The sequence below is a fragment of the Melospiza melodia genome, chromosome 5, assembly GCF_035770615.1.
Source record: "Melospiza melodia melodia isolate bMelMel2 chromosome 5, bMelMel2.pri, whole genome shotgun sequence".
NCBI classification, from domain to species: domain Eukaryota; kingdom Metazoa; phylum Chordata; class Aves; order Passeriformes; family Passerellidae; genus Melospiza; species Melospiza melodia.
The window spans coordinates 14964684-14978057 of record NC_086198.1 but is presented as its reverse complement, the minus strand read 5'-3'; the positions used below and the strand labels follow the sequence as shown (position 1 = coordinate 14978057).

At 38.6% G+C, this 13374-nt stretch overlaps 1 protein-coding gene across 1 annotated transcript in view; it reads right to left on the bottom strand.

The window, feature by feature from the left end:
* FBXW7 (F-box and WD repeat domain containing 7) overlaps positions 1–13374 on the bottom strand; it is a 176765-nt gene that overhangs the window by 113655 nt on the left and 49736 nt on the right. The gene's annotated exons all lie outside the window — the stretch shown is intronic.

Genomic DNA, 13374 nt, shown 5'->3' with positions numbered 1-13374 from the left:
TCTACTGATAGAACGCCAAATTGGATGACTTTCTGAATAATACATTGGTTGTTGATAGCAAGAGCACCATTGAAAACAGGGCATTTATATTTGTTCTTACTGGAAAACCTGGCTGATTGGGTTATGTCCTATGACACAGCTTGAAGGCTGTAAAATGGACCTTACCGTAACTTTCTCACTGAAGCCGCCCAAAAAGGCTTTTAGGCTCTCTAACTAAATAGCTCCATTTTTCAAAAGATCTAGTCCTCCACTGAGGAAAACACAATATAGTACAGGCAATGTGAAGTTCAAGTCGTACCTCACAGCCTTCACATCAGTGTGTATTCTGATTTTTCTTATAATCTACACATGGGCTTCCATGGTCTCCGATGCATGGATGATTAGCAAATGGTGCCAATTCTGCCCAAAGTTCAGAAGCCACTTTTTAGTCACCAAGACACAGGAGTCAGCTACTTGCTCAGTTGAAGCAATGATTAGGTATGAAGTATAAAACACTAGAAAAAATACAGCTGAACTTTTAAAGGTATTTACATTTTCATTCCAATCATCTCAACACCTGGGAAATACCTAGCACACCAATTTTCTTTCTTTCTTCAGTAAGAATCCTGGAAAGAAACTAGGCTCTAAGAAATGCTTTCATTTCCTGGTGAATTCCTCATAGATTTTTATTTTCATCAAAGCCTAGTAAGAACATATTTTCTACTTGTAACAGTGCAAGGTTTATGTACTGAAATGCATTCCCACAGAGCTCATAGCCATTCTCAAAGGTATTGCAGTCAACACAGAGTAATGGCACCAATGAGGTCTACAGATCTGCACTTTCTCCTCAGACACCTGTGAGATCAAGGATATGTTTCCAAGATATCTCACCATCACAGGTGGGCATTAACCCCAAACCTCCAAGCTCTTTTAGGCACTTCTGGTATATTTTTTCAATATGTTAGACAACTACTTTGACATGGAAAGTACCAACTGTTTCAGGAACATGGCTGTTCTCAGCAGGAGCTCCTGCACTCAGTGTTCACTTCTCTGCTGAAGAACTGACCATTTAAAAAATACTGATTTACAGCATAAATTTATTGTGGTTCTTCTTGGGACTTCTGGCCCAAAGCCACTTTTCACAGACTGCCCAGTTAGTCTTGCATTCCTTGATTTTTGAGTCTCGGGAGTAGGGGAAGAGAGCGAAGAAAGCCTGCTGCACATCTGGCTTGGAGTTGAAATTGTCACAGGGAGCAAGATCTGACACTCCCAGCTCTAGGGCTCACCAGGAAAAAAAAAATAAATCTGAAATCAACAGATTTGGATCTGCTTTAAAGGACTTGTTAGAAGTGGACAGGAGTGGCAACCTGAAAGCCCGATCCCAAGTCCATTCAGTCCCAGGTGAAAAATTCACACATTCCAGAGATAAGTCCTAACATCTGGAAAATGTTCAGCTCATGGTAGCAGGACAGCAGGCTGGGCATTACTAGATGTTTCTGCCACTGGTGAAGGAATAGAGATTCAATGATGAGTGCTCCATCATCCATACCCCAGCATGGAAATACTAAACAGCTCAGGTGCAGGCACCATCCATGAGTGACAAATGGTTGATTTAGTAGAGATCACGTTACCAACCACAAAAAAGCATGAGATTTCCATGGGCTTGCACAGAAATTCTCTTAGCTATGCAACAGAGAAAAATGGAAGAAAGCTTCAGCAGACTTTCTAGTAGGACTTGTTTAAAATATAAAAAATCAACTTCAGAAACCTGACAGCAGTTTTTAAACAGATATTTCTGAAAAATCATTTAGCCAGTCTTCCTCCTTCATAGTTGTCTGCACACAGTTCCAGTGGAAACTGAAATATTCGTTGAACTTTTTATACCTAGGACTAAACCCAGCAGCATTGGGAAACCCTAGATCATTGAATTAGATAAAATTGCAACAAAGCAGTCATCCATTAAGTTTAAAATAGGTAAGGACTAGCAGCTAATAGAAAACAAGCACTCAGCAAGCACCCCAGCATGCTTATTCTGCACAAGATTTATTTTGCTTTCAAAGCACACTTCCTGACACATTAAAATAAGCTATTTAAAGGGACTTCTGGAAAGAATAGGAGTGTAGAGACACATGCATACACTCTTCCTGAGGCACAGGCTCAGCCTCCCACACCCAGCCTGCTTATCCCTGCATCCAACCAGATCTCCTGGCGCACCTGCGCACATAAGCATCACTAAGCCGCCTCGGACAGAATGAGCCAGGTTAGCTTACAAGTTTAAAGTCTCAGCTAAGCAGATTCATTTTGCCTGAAATAGATTAGGAAGCACTCACAAGAGCACCTCCACACACAGATTAGAGGTGAACAATCCACTTCAGGGGCACATGACAGGCAGCATGCAGCCACCACCTGCAGCTGGCCCAGCTGAACCTGAACTCAATGCCCACTATGGCCCACTCACATTCACCTGGGACAGTGAACAGGAAAGCTCTCTCCAGATTCATGCTCTGTGCTGTTCCACAGTTTCCCCATGCTGGTATGACCCACCAAAGGTCAGCCAAGGATCTCAGACACAGTCTTACAAAGTAGCTGGCATCTACAAAGTTTTAGACAAAACACCTCTCAGAAATGCTAAGTACCTTACAAGTGATATGTAGAAATGAACTGCTAGCACTTCCCTTATTCAATCAGAGAACAAGCTGTAAACACAATTAAAAGCATTTAATATTTTCCAAGCAACAAAATTATTTTTTTGTTATTTTCCTCATGGTAAACCTAAGAGGAAAAGAGCACTGGTCAACTGGAATTGCCAGAAAGATCCTATCTCACTACTACAATTCATGGGCTTCCTGCTTCTTTAGCAGTCACTTTCATAAGTGAACATCCTGAGAAAGCTCATGAGGACAGATAACTTCAAGGGAGAAAAAAAGTTCATGTCTATTTGCAGATGGCAAATTTACCACAGAATTTACTAGTTGGACAGAGTGCTTTGCTTCTGGCTTTACTCTCAATTCTATAAAGGGGTTTTGTTGCTGTTGGGTTTTTTAAAATTTCTTTAAGTTGTTCCAATAACCTCAGAAATTTAACAAAATATAAAACAAGCCTGCAAATACACTGAGAGCATAAGAAAAGGTATCACCAATCCCATCATCAGTGGGCTCAAGGAGATGTGTGTGCAAGGGTAAATGCATTCCACGACTGGAACTATAAAGAAGGGTCCTTCTAAAGGTAAATGTTTTCATGTTCTCTACCACTACATTGCATTCACATGTGCCTACTTCTCTTCTGCCACCGCTTCTTGTTACTCACATCTCCGAGAAGGTTTGAGTGAAAAATTTTTGCTCTAGCATTTTTTATCTACAAGAAGAAAGCAAAGCAATCAGATGACCACAGGCTCAGTGATTGTATGCTTCAGTAGTAATGAACAATAGCAGGGATAGTGAAAGATGGTAATGAGATGCAGACATGTGGACAGGGCAACTCCACTACTCAGGCTGATGACAGAACTTAAGGAATGGAACGTCATCAAGAACATTCCTACCTTTTTGGTTTGTTTGGGGTTTTTGGTGTTTATATTTTCATTTATTTTCTTGGACTTGGCTTGGTTTTGGTTTTTTTTTAGCAGATCATAGATGCATGGAAGATCTATGAAGGTAGGAGAACTAGGAATTTTTATCTATAAAATAGAATTGTTCAAGAGTACATGCTGCTCTTACCAAATCCTCATCAATGAGCAAGAAAAGATCACAGCTGAAACAGATGAACACCTGAATGCAGAAACAGCTACAGACTTCCAATATTTGCAGATATGGTAATAAAGTAGAAGAAAGAAAATGCCAACTTAATCTCTTCTGTTCTGGTAGCAGCAGTGCCATACACTATTTCAAGAGTGACTTGGAATCATCCAGACATTGACCAAAACTGTCAAAAATCAAAACTTGAAGATAATGTGTTCATTTGTATTTTATAAAATATTTATAAAAGTTTATAAGATACAATGAGAGTCCAAAATACATGGAGAGAAGTTCCTTTGTTTTGAAAAGCATCTGCAGCTGGATTTGAGCATTCAGTTATTTGGTTCTGCAGGGACCAAAGGCTCAGTGACTGTATGCTTCAGTAGTAATGAACAACAGCAGGGATAGTGAAAGATGGTAATGAAGAAGTCTGTAAAAGTTATACCTTTTCTCTTAAAAGAAAACCCAAAGAAAGAATGATATATCTTTCCAAGTGTGAACATATCCAAAAAAAAAGCTGTAGGCAATTATTCTATTCCTGTTTGTTCACATATTACCTCTATCCTTTTCACTATACTTTCCCCATGACTGAAATGCTCAGTGCTGCTTTGCCTCAGTGCATTTCTGAAAGTCTATTCAAGTCTTTTGGATCTGCAGAAATAAAACAACCCCAGATTTTGTTTTTTAATATGCACATTATCACCTCCAAATTAATTACCAATAACCTTCATACCCAGTACACAAACAAGAAATTCAAAAGCAAGTGCTTTTGTTTGTCCTTCATAAGGAAAGTCCTTTCTCCAAGTACATGTTTGACAAATATCAACCAGGATCTATTCTATCTATCACTATTGATACATGTGTTCCTTTCCAGAGGAAATGGGCCAAGTGGCTCTGGTACAGTGGAGTCCATTGTCTATACTGTCTAAAGATCAGTATTTGCTCAGAATTCATAAATCTCAGACCAAGGACAGAAGATATATATTTAGCTGCTTGCAATGGGATTGATATGCTGCTTATTAGTTCACCCACTACTGTTTTAGAAAATTAGAAGCAGCAACACAGGAAAGTGGGAGTAGATGAGATCACAGAAAAATTGTGCTTTGCAAAGAAATCACAAGGTGAAGTTGGAAGCTGTGTATCACAACAGAGACCATTCCAAATACATGTGGCAGTGTAAAACTAGAAGTGAACTAAGCATAAGGGGATAGGAAGGGGAAAAACATGAAGCACAGAATAAATTCTACAGTGTAAGGTCTTAGAGGAATTATAGATAATTCATTACTAGATACAGAGTAAACAGGATCAGATCTGTTCAGCGCCTGTAGGCAAGAAAGTGCATTATTGATTTACTGTATTATGCAGGGCTTGGAGAAAGACAACGACTCAGGAGTAGGTGTTCCAGCATATCAATTTTTATATTTAGTAACAGCTGAAACAAGCAGAAATGGACACTTCATAACATTAGTACTTGGTTGTTTATTTTGTGCTTCAAGATAAATTGGCTTTGTGCACCAAGAAGAGGAAAACTGTCATAAAGGCCAAGAACTCAATTCCTTAATTTAATAATATTTAAAGCTTCTCTAACAATAGAGATGGAGTCCAACCAGCATTGTCCTTGCAGCATACCACCAACATTGTTAGGACAAGAAATACATACAGGAAACTAACTAAGATGTTAAACCAGTCAGCCACTGAAGTTCACTAACCAGGCTAACTAATGTCTAAAGTAGCTGAAGCGTTTATAAGGAAGTTTTTTCAGAAAGTGTTCATCTCTCTAAATCCCTCTTATTTGACATACCCAACACAGGCTGATGTAAATATGTATATGACCCTGAAATGTACAGGTTGCTAAAGGCCAATTCAAGTTTCATATCATGTAAAAGCTCAAGAAGTCTATTTACCTTTGCATAAGTTCCTTTGCTAAGTTATTCAGAGCTGATATGACAGATCAGCAAAAGGATCCAAGGAGAGTTATTGATGAAATAAATGAGTAAAAGCAAATTGAAATGTAAAGATAACAAACAACAGGCACTATCATTGTGACTAGTAGAGGCAAAAACCTTACCTTGGGACAGCAATCAATTTTATAAAATTAAAATAACAGAAAATACCAAAAATAATGTCTTTTTTTTTTTATTCTAATTGAGAAAATGTTAAGACTGTACTACAATCCTTGCATGAAAACAAAATAAAATGTTCTATTAATGACAGATTTTGCCTGATACCAGAAGCTGTTTGTCAGTCATCAATACAATCACTAATATAAACCAAATAAAGAGACAAATGTCTTCACATTTTAACAGTACTTGCCTATATTTATAGGCATAGAAAGTTTTACACGTGGAAAATAGTGGACTCATGGTTGTAGGAATGTCAATCCTGCAATTGTGATAGATGGCCTGTCAAGATACAATAACCACTGTACACTTACACATTTAAAAATAAGTCCAAATTTATACAGCAGTAGTATCTGCCTTCCTCAGCATCAAGGATACCTTAACTGACCATCGGAGAACTTGCTTGTTAAAACCAAAATGTAATTGCCTTCAAACAGTATGAGTAAATGTACAAAATCTGAAGGTATGTGAATAGAAGTAGCTAAATAAAGCACAAAAATACCAGTGTGTCCTTACTGTTCCCTTCTCAAAAAAATGATGCCAACTGCAAGTGCAAGTGAAGTTTGACACCATCTGTCACCTAATTACACCTTATATAATATATGTCATTGGGACATTTACCACAGCCATCCCTCTGCAAGTGATGGCACAAGATTTCAGTTGTCAGCTACTGACATTTTCCTGCTCATGGAACCACTCACAATCACCTGTAAAGCTACGTGTACGAATAAAATACCTTTTCAGACTACAGCTAAAATAAATTTGTAACACTTAGCCAAGGAAATACCATCACTTCTTTATTTCTCAGCTCTTCTCACAAGCAGGTACTGGTAGTATGCACTATTTTCCATAATTCCTACACTTAGAATTTCAATTCTGAGAATCAAAGGTCAGCTACACACATTGGAATAGCATCCATTTCAGTCAGTATGTGGAATTTCCTGGCACACGTAGGAAATTTTGGAAGTGTGATTCCTACATGAGAAGATGAGAGGACAATTAAGAGTTTGTTCTTTAAGTTAGAAGAATCTGATGCCACTGGATTTTAGCAACTCTGCAACTCACTATTCCACAAGCAGCCACTCTGTGCACTAGTTGTGATGCAACAACTAAGGTCCAAGATTTGTCTTCCTGTACTTACAGCCATCAAACCTTCTGCTATAAATTTAGCTAATATCTCTAACATATTAATACACATTTTACATCTTTGCTCTCTCAGAACAAGATTCATGACTGGTTTTCCCTTGCTGGTAGTGGGGGCATTGTTCTGTTTGGGGATTTTTTAAGATGGCATGGGATCATAAAGGATCTGAAACATTCCATAATCCAAGTGATTGTTGCTACCTTTGTGGGGTCACCGAGTCGATGCAACAGCTCAGAACCATTAAATGTAGTTTCTAACAAAACTCACTGTACTTCTTTGCCTACACTCTTCCACAGAGAGAAGGCTGCTATATTACTTTCGTCACAAAATTAAAGGTCCACAAGAAACTTGAAAGAGGAGTACTACCAGGGATGGAAGAATAATTAATGTAACCATACTGGCAACACACAATAGTGATAAGATTCGTGTTATGTGTGGCATGAAACAGGTTTGAGGAAGACTTTGGCACTGAAACAGATAAAAACTCATTATATTCTTCATAAAGAAAGATGCCTTTCCTGTGAGTTTGTGTCCAGTGGAAGGTATGGCCACCAAATGGCCAGAAACATCTCAGTCTGGAAAAGATTAACTCCACATTTCTAGTAAAAATCAACCTGGAGGGTGGTATTTTTTGTCTCCACAGGATAATAAATATCCTTACATGCAGTTTTATTATTTTCTCTTGGAACTCAATGCATTTAGAAACTCCACAAAGATAAAGTACAGTCAATACATGTAACTACTCATTCTTATGATGCAAAAAATTTGCCAAATGTGCAAAATATTAACCAAGATATACAAATTCCTTAAAAATCAACCTATGTATAGGCTTCAATGCACCCATGTGATCCTAAGAAATTTTTGAGACATTTAAAAGGCACTGTCTATGTACACATAAGCAAGAGTAAAAAATCATGATTACAACAATGAAACAAAGAACTTCTCAGACCAATAAAACTTGCAAAACTTAATCAGTTTGTAACTGCCAGTTGTTGCTGCTTTCTTGAGCTCCCAAACAAAAATTGACACCAAATCAACTACAAGCAAATATACAGACACATATAGATAATTAAAATAAATAGATAAATTAAATTGAGCTTCAAACAAGCCAAAGCAGCAGGTAGAATCTATCCATATTATTCACTTGAATTAGGCTAAGTGGTTTGCCAGCTCATGTTTTGTTTCAAATTCAGCTGGCTCATAAAACTTACTGTGATGCTCTACACCAACTTAGCAACGTGCATGATCTGCACACTTCAACATCTTGATTTGCTTATGATATGCAAGGGATCCTTTTAATTAGAAAAAATAATTAATGACTAATCTTCCATCAGTAAATTACCACTCAAAATTAGGGGTGGTTATACCTCTAAGATAAATAAATAACAGAACTCCTTTCCCAGCTCCTGCACTTATCCTTCATTTCATGTTGTCTAGCTGTTTCTTTTCTTCCTCAACTTAAGCTACTTAACCAAAACCTGCTCAAGAAAAATATTTTGTTGTCACTGCAGATACTGTGAGAAATAGCTGTAGCTGTGGGTGGAAAGCAGATGGAAAATGCTTTGGTATACATTAGTTATGACATGTTCAGGAAGTCTCTTCTGCTCTCCATCCTGAGTTGTGAGTATGGGCACAGGCATTTAGAGGAAGGAAAGGTGTAATCTGCATCCTCTGGGGAGACTGGGGGCAGGGAGAGGCACAAACTGGCTATTACTGACAACTGTGCATCTGGGAGGCAGCACAGTAGGAAATGGAAAGCAAACAATGGAAGTGACCAGGCAAGCAGATGGAGCCAAAAAGCTTGGGGGGAAAAAAATAATCAAGTGACAGCTGCATTAGTTGGCACACAGCTCCCAACGGCTGGCAAAGACACTGCACTCGTACTTGTGAGGATGTGGCACAAAAGAAACTGAAGCAATAAGGTCCAAGAGGCTACAGAGACCATTTTGTTAAATGTGTTAAAAAGGTAGGAAACAGTCGTGATTTTTATCCCAAATGAGAGAATTTCAGCAAGTCACTATCTTCCTTGTGCCTTATGTCTCCAGTTACAGGAAATGGGGATCACCTTTTTAAGGTACTTGGAATACCCCTACAAATGCTTTGCCATCTTGCAGTCACTTGAGACTTTTCTCTGTGCTTTCCTCACAAAGAAAACACTATGTGGAGAAAATGTGACCTAGTGGGAAAACTCCTGAATACATTTTGAGGAGTTTTAGTTTCCATGCTCAGATTTGCCAGGGGCCTGAAGAAAAACCTTCATCCTCTTGACTTTCAGAGTCCGTTTTCCCATTTATAAAGTGATGTTTATTACGCATGCTTCTCCGAAAAAGGGCTTTGAATAGTGAAAGGCAAATAAAGGATAAAAAATCTCATTACTTTGTCAGCCCAACTTCTTCCTGCACATTCATTACAACAGTCTCACACTCCAATTTTTGCCCTCACAGTCCATTCAGCATGCCCACAGAATGGAAATGAGGTGTAATTTATACATGTTCTCCAGGTTGCTCAATGCAATGGTATGTTTGTACATTTCATAGTGAACTGCTTTATCTTAGCAACAAACAGGTGAAAGTGAGATTCTGTCAGAGACCTGCCCAGCAAGGTCAGCTATACTGAACTTAAATGTGAGAGCGAGTTCCTGTGAAATCCAGAGTTGTATCTGTAGCAATGTAGTGTAGCTGTGCTTTGGACTATGACAACTCTGACTCTTTAAATTTAGTTTTTTGGAGCATTACATCTCTTCCTTCTTCTTTTCACTTTTTGTACTCATCAACAGAATGTGCTGGTTATATTTTTGTTTTTCCTCTAGCATTTTCCCGTCCCAGGAAGGCCTGATGACCAGCCTGACACCTTTCAATGAACCACAAACAAAGAAAAAAAAATCAAAATGTCATAAGATCTGTATGTCAGGCTCATAGGCTCGTTAGATGTGAAATTAAGAAAGACACACGTGCATTATCAGAGCAAAATCTGATGAGGGACATGTAAACCAGCATTTCTTTCTCCTCACTATAGCATTCTAAGACAACAGGAACAGAATAACAGAAGGGATGATTACTCTGGGATATCAGCTCCTAGTGAAAGCTGTATTTTAGTCCTTCTTTTTCCATATAGTTGTTAATTTTTTGAGAGAGAAAATTTGGAAATAAGGCAGGGAGCAGACTCTGGTGCTTGGGCATCTCTTCTCCAAACCCAGGGCAAAGCATACTCAGCCTGCAAAATCACATTCCTTCTGCCTTTCTCTCCTCCTTATTCTTAATCACACAGTGGCCTACACACCACAACAGAGATGGAAGATGCCATTACCCAAACAATTTCTCAGCACTCTTCTAGAAAAGGGAGAAATGAGTCCTTCCACCCCTGCAGGAACAAGTGGGAACTGAACCCAGCCCTGAGTGCTCGAGCCATTCCCTTTCCCACAAAGGGTAGGCACTGCAGGCACTCTCACTACCACCATGAGGGGAAAACCAAATCAATCCTGTTCATTTAGGCTCCCATCATGAGGGAATGGCTCTGTGCTCTGGAGTGTGAGTCAGCTTACAACAGCATCAGTGTGTAGTATGAGACACATGCTTTTATGTAGCTGCTTTATGTTTGTGAAATAAGGAGAAAATACCCCTCTGCACATGTTTCTGTCTCATGTGGGACCAAACATTTCATAAATATAAAAACAGAATGCCAGTGAGACAGCCATCATTCATTGCTAGGTCCTTTGCTCAGAGCAACTGCAGGCTTGGGAGAAGGGGAAGAGGAGGCAGGGGGGAACCAAGACTGAGAGGCAAGCAGGTTCAAGAACTGCTGTAGATCCCTTAGAGATGTGCAGAGGAAGAGAGCATTGAATTCTGCTGCTCTTTTAGATGCTGAATGGCAGGACCTCCAGTAATGAAAAAAAACTTTAAAATAATTTTAAAACAGTAGCTGCAAGCACACAGTGAGTCCGAGTCTGTGTGTAAAAGAGAAGGTTCTAACCTTTCATTAACTCAGATTCATCTGAATAGTTTTTAATACAGTGAACTCTTACTGACTCACCCTGAAGGCTAAGATCTTACTATGCTTTTCCTCAAAGCAATTTTTTATTGTCAGCACTAAGTCGCTGATAAAAATGAGAGATCTTATATGTAAGTGCTGACACAACCCTAACTACAGAGTTCTGTACAGCATCCTGGCATAGCTATAATTAAAAAGACAGTCCACATCAAGTAAAAAGCTTTACCACAAACCTTTTTAGTGGATCAATACAATATCATCAGTGACATCTTAACAGGGATGATAAAGGAAAAAGAGGCTTCTTATGGAATTAAGAAAAACTATATGCATTTATTTTAAAAAGAAATCTTTTGAACTCTGTGGACAATAAGTTGTTCAACTGACAGTCTAATTCTAGTATTAAATACACAGACCATAACATACCAATGTGTGAGATGCTTGTTTCTCTGTCTTGCACTATAGTGTAATTGCAAAGGTATTTAAGGTAACAGATACAATATCACTGAAACTGGAATAAAAATAGTACTGAGGAAACAATTGTTTAAAAGCTTCAAAACAGGAGCTTTAACAAAATGTACAAGAAACAAAGTCTTTGCAATTACTTTACCAAAACAATGAGCAGACCACAGCACTCTGTTTATAAGGATGCAAGATATTTTCAGGCGACTGAAAGTGTTGCAAGAATGACCAGAACAGGTCATGCTGCATGAGTTTTATTCTTGATATGTCCCTGAACACCATCTCCCACGGCTGAATGTCAACAAGTTCTAAGTCACAGAATGATTTCAGAAAAAGTAAAGTCTGCTACTTAGAAAAACAAATATTCACAGGAACCTGAAGGTAAGAAGTTTCTTGGAGGGCCTTTCAAAGCAGCCAAGCCAAGCACACAAACTCAGTTTTGCTCCAGTGGTATTACTGCTCAAGAACCTGAAGGTCTCCATTGCTGTGATGGCATTTCCCTCTCCATGCCTCATTGCTGTCTTGTGGAAGCTCATGAGTAAAATGCAATCTTAGAGGAGGGAACTGGGGGAAGAATAGCTAAGATTTTGTAAGAAAAGTTGGTTTGATTAAAATTGACAATACTTAATTTGAACCCCAGAATCTCACAGTCCTTAATACCATTAACAGATTCTGTGTGCTGGAGCACTTGTAATAGCATTTCTAAGAAAGTGATTGTACTCAAATCAAAACTTGCAATGCCAGCCTGTTGAGATGAAGAAAAACTCTACCATTCTGGTAAACCATCCCAATTATGACTTTTGGGAAATCTCATTTATTTCTGAAATTGATTTTTTTTTTCCTAAATTCTGCTTTGAGCAAAAGGACATTGCAATAGTTTTCTGTCTCTTACATTGCTGCTCTTCTGATAATGACAATATTGATGCCAGTAATAGCATTTTACCACAAAATGTTACTGTTTGTCATAATTTTTCCTGTTTTGCCAACAGCCAGAAAAAATTATGTGCTGCTCTTAAGACAAAAAAAAAAGCAAAAAGAAAAGAAAAAGAAATCACTTTAGCTTGATAAAGACACAGGAAAATCGAAATACTATTTAGAATCTTTAAAGAGTGAATAGATGACAATGCAACAAGTGCTGAATTAGGACTTTGTGGGCAAAACAGTCTGAATCAAAAGAATGAGCAGCACAATTTAGCTCTGAATGCTGAATACTGTTACCAAACCTTGATCTTGGGGTTACAACACAGGTACAGTCCTGTGCTGTGCTGTGCAGATGGTCAAACTAGATAACCATAGATAACATAGATAACCACTTAAAAATTTATATGTCCTTCTTCCCCTGGCTCAGTTCCTCAGCATAGTCTGTCATCTCGCACACACAGAAGGCTTCTACCTCTTGGTTCTCTCTTCTTACCACCATCTCCATATTCAAATACCACCAAGGAAGGTTCTTTGCCCAACTATTCAGAAGTCTGTTCCTGTTTAAACTTCTAAACTAAGAGTATTCACAGGCCATTTTACCATCTCCACCCTTCTGTTTACAGCAGGACTTCTTTTCTGAACATGCAACATAGCACACCTTCAGTCTCTCCCCCTTAGGCTTTCAAGACTCCTTCACTGTGAAGCTGCTGGCAAAGAGAATAGCCCACCTGTGCTGAGAAGGACCAGTTTAAAACAAAGAAAGAAACACTCATAAATCATCATTCACTCATAAAAATCATAGGCCATCATACTTTGGAATTCAGTAAAGTGTGCTCTCTCCAGTCACAATTACTCTAAGCTCTTAACACATAAAGCAGCTGTAAGATGGCAAAACCAAATAAGCTGCAAAAAAGACATCTGCTTGCCTAGTTGAAATACTTCATGACTTGATCCTTGCTTTTGCTGTGCCATACACAAAATAGGGAAAGTAGGTATCTTCACAGGAAACAGGAACTTTCAGTCTTCAGCATCT